This window comes from Sinocyclocheilus anshuiensis, unplaced genomic scaffold (genome assembly GCF_001515605.1).
Source record: "Sinocyclocheilus anshuiensis isolate Anshui unplaced genomic scaffold, SAMN03320099.WGS_v1.1 scaffold1339, whole genome shotgun sequence".
NCBI lineage: Eukaryota > Metazoa > Chordata > Actinopteri > Cypriniformes > Cyprinidae > Sinocyclocheilus > Sinocyclocheilus anshuiensis.
The window spans coordinates 521,052-525,604 of NW_015539932.1; positions in this window are offsets into that span (position 1 = coordinate 521,052).

A 4,553-nucleotide genomic window follows, 5' to 3' on the forward strand; every position below is an offset into this window, starting at 1 on the left:
CACTTTGGACACAGTTTTGACATATTCACTTAGGGTGTACTCACTTTTGTTGCCAGTTATTTAGACAACAATGGCTGTATGTTGAGTTATTTTTAGAGGACAGTAAATCTGTACTGCTATACAAACTGCACATTGACTAAAGTATATCCAATTTTCATTTCTATAGTATTGTCCCTTGACAACATATAATAAAATGGTTGCTGAAATGTGAGGGGTGTACTCACTTTTGTGAGATATATGCATGATGGAATTTGATTATCATAAAAGCTTAACAAGTATGAAAGATCACCCACAAGATACACGGCCATTTTAACATGTTTTTTTTTAAAGACTTTTCAGCAGACCAAAACATAAGCTATGCTTAAAACTTTGGAGTCTACATTTTCATTCCTTCCACGAACCACCAAATCGTACGCACAGGATTCTCGGATATATTATACAGCAAATGATACTGTTGCAGCTTGAAGGCATGTTATACAAGAACACTGGATACGGACATGTCTTGATGTCTTCCTACCTCCGTATGCTGCATTTTTCAGCTCTCGGAGAGCCAAAGTTGAACGTACCCACTTGAACCTTCACAAATTATTCCTTAGGGTGCACATTCCTCTGCTGAGTCTCAATGAGGGGCGTCCTGAGTAAAAACAAAGACAGAAAGGTGAGAAAAACTGACATTACAGGGCCACAATTTGCAGTAAATCATTGCCTAAATTCCAACAGATATTGGTGTAACATAACACCGCCTTCATTTTCAGTACGACTCTTTGTCGGAATTGAGACTCCAGTAACGAACAGTGCCAGTGGACTCCAGACGGGCACTCTCTCCGCCCTCGTGTTTGCAATAGTAAAGGAGTGTTATTAATTAAGGATACGAAGCAGATTTTGACAAGGGTTCCCAAGTGGCAAGCGGTGTGGATTCTTGGCGTTGACTTGGCCCAGCGGGGGTAGCAAGCGCCTGTTTGAGGAAGGGGGTGGAGGAGGGTTGGGTTGGCTCCATGCTGGCAGCCAGGCCTTCCACGTCTGCGTTGGTGCTTTGAAGTGTCACCTTGAGAGAAGAGCCAGTGGCCGGGTAGTGGAGGGAGCAGGAGCAATGAAAGGAGTGGCACCGCTTGCGTTGCCAGACACAGCGCTTTTAATATTACATGGGCTCCCTTCCATCTCTCTACACATGCAGGATATTGCTTCTGCTTGATTTATTCAGAAAGTGGATCTTTCTCTGCTCCTTTTCCTGCTGTGGTTCAACACCTGTGCAGGTTTTAGCCGGGCTTCTGCACTCAAGCGTGGTGTGTCAGGTTCTCTGTAACTTTCGATGAAAAGACATTAGGTGTCTTTTCAGAGTAGTTAGTCAAAGTGAGAGCGATGTTTCGATCACAGCAGGTGTTTGAACAACGATGCTTTAATGGCGAACTGAAAGGTTCAATTAAGATGGGTGGGCAGTCACAAGTCACATCAAGCCATCATCCCATGTGTGTATTGCGATAATGCTCATTACACAGCTTCTCATAAAAAAAAATGTTGTTTTTAAATGAGGACATTAAATGATTGTTTAAGTTGAAATTATTTTATATTCTTATCTGGATATTACCTTAAAGCTTCCGCTAAGCAATGAAGTCCTACAAAATAGTCCTACAAAAGGAATAGTCTGAGAAAAACATTTGTCCTTGCAAAAAACGAACACTGCTACAATATTAATACTAGTTACCAGAGATTATCCACTACATTAGGTCATTGTATTTGTATAAAACAAGCAAGAGCAAGAGTGACACGAGGGAGGTGGAAGTAGCGCCAATTTTAGTTACCTGGAGGAGCTTGCGCTGTGCCGCCTAGCTATTGGAAAATTACCGCTGAATGCCGCGATTGGCCAATCAGAATCGAGTATTCCAGAAAGCCGCGGAAATGTCTGTCGAGATGTGTGAACCTGAACCGTCACTTTAAAACCAAGCAGATTTCTATTGGTCAATGAGGCGAATACACGTGACCAATTTGAACTACAAAATCAGGGGAAATCTTTCGCCCCAAACAAAGAGTATAGAAGACCAATGGCTGAATTGAAATTATTTTCGCCGTGAAAATTCGACAAACAACAGGCCTAAACAAAATCACATATTGCACAATGTAGGCTAATTAAAATATAACAGGTAGGCAAGCTAAGCTAGAATTCTGTCCATAATTACATATATCTGCAAAAAGAGTCTGGTGATTTGCGGGTGTTTGAAACAGGAGAAAGGCATTTTGAAAAGACTTTTCACAGCAGTCCCAGATCATAAATAGCAGCTTTAACACTCCTGATTAGTTCTGACATCCGCAGACTTTCATCTCTCCCTCCATCTTGCTTTTTTAAATCAGATTAACCCAAATGGGCATCCTTTAATGGCCCCTTTTTTAGAAAAGCCGAAAAAGGATGATAATTAAAATAATTAAACCTCTGGGATTGGCGCGCGCATCCCTTGTTCTCTCTCTCCCTTTCCCCTTTTGCTCCCTTTTCCTTCTCTCCTTTTTAAGTTTTGAGTCTACTTGGCTAACAGATTCAGAAGTGAGGAAAACACAAACCACCCTAGGTTAATTGAATTTACGCTCATCTCAAAGGTCCAACTACACATAGTACGCAAGCTTTTCCCCCCTCCTGTGAAACCGGATGTAGAAGTGTGTGTGTGTGCGTTTCAGCTGTCTAAATGTGATTGCGCTCAGGGATAAACGCTCATATTCATTCCATTTCTGTGCACTTTGCGTTTAGCTAAACATAAAGCAAAAAGTATCCTTTTTAACGATTATTTATGAATGGACTTTTACGCTATTAATGAGGACAAATTAAGTCGTTTTTAGGAGTGTCAGTATGAAATATGCTTAACAAAATGATCTTGTTTAGCATTTCTGCTTCAGCATGGGTCCATGTGGAATAAACACAAACATTTAAATATAACCGGGATTTTTGGATGCTGGAAAATGAGCATGCACAGCATTAAAATAATATATTAAGATTTTTAAATCACACTGAGACACTTTAGTTCCTGGAAAGATAAGGGGGAAACACGTTGCCATGCTGCAAAAATAATAACTAATCGTGTTAATTATAATTAGTTTTGCCTTAACTGGGCTTCTAAATTACACCCAAGACCTAGATACTACAATACTGAAAGTAGGCTATTTCACACATTTTCACAGTTGGATGCAGTTATCCTCTAATTATAATTTTCAAATGCATGAAAAAAAATAAAGACGAGCCCTTGATACCAGGAATCTACAGCACTTTCAAGAGAAAACGGAGAAATAATTAAATAAAAATAAGACTCTTTATAGCCCAATCATGACTGCATGGCACTGCTTTAACTCCACTGCTTGCCTCCTCCTGTGTCCTGACAATTTCACTGGGTTGCATTTCAAGTTGGCAAAGAGAGAAGAGAAACCCCTTTGCTGTGAATACTTAAGATTTATACTTAATTTCATACAATCTTTGAAAACATTGAGGAGCAATTTCATATTTGCACTGACATCTAATTTCTCAAGTAGATTCTGAAATCACAAATTGGTATGGATTCCCTCTGCGTCCAATTATTCTGCATCAGTCTCCCTGACCCCTCAGAGTACTGCTAAATTAAACATAAGTTTTTTTTTGACTCAGTCATAAAATAGTCCTACATATGCACACGTTTGATAAACTAATCTTACTTTCTCAGTTGTAGCAGCTCTCGTCGTGTTTCGCTCTGCCACTGAATTTCAACAAGACGCGCAGAGAGGGAATAATTGCACCACATGTGCCATATGTTTATGTCACTCACTATCTAGCCTACATAAAATATAAGCTGCTTGAACTCCATTAGGTTCATAGACTTCACTGATATATAATATTTTGACATCGAGCTTAGGTGTATGAAAATGACTTTTTGTAGATAATTAAAATAAAAAAGCTGGTGAGGTATAAAAAAAAAAAAATCAACCCTATTTGCTGGTCTAAAATGGCAAAGATAGATTAGTAGCGTCATCAGCTAGTTTTCCCAGGCTGACCTGTTGTAATGTACTCAGAGCACTTTATAAATCGCAACCAACTCACCAGACCAGCTAAAACCAGTAAGCTGCTGTACACTGTTTTCCCCCCTCAATTATCTCAAGAATCTTACAGAACTGTACGTTTTTTCACAGGGAAGAGCAGAAACTTGAATCCAATGTATCGTTTGACCTCAAATGAACGCCCATGCTAATCTGTATTGATATGCTTTGAGCCATAACGTTCAGGAGAGTCAATAGCGATTCGACAGCACCTGTTGATTGATGATTGATAATCAAGAGCAACAGTGCCCTCTAGTGGTTGATCATGCGATTTTTTTAAAACAATAAATATTGGTCATTTTGCCTTTTTTGGAAATAATAATAATAATAATTCAAATGTCTTCAGGTGGGAGAGAGAATGTTAAAATGATGATTCTAAACGTATTTGGAACTTGAAGAGACAATTCATCCAAAAATTAACAATTCACTCGCCTTCATGTCATTTACAACCTGTTTTTCATCTGTGGAACACAAAAGGATAATTTTTTTAGGGGGGGGGGGGGGGGGGG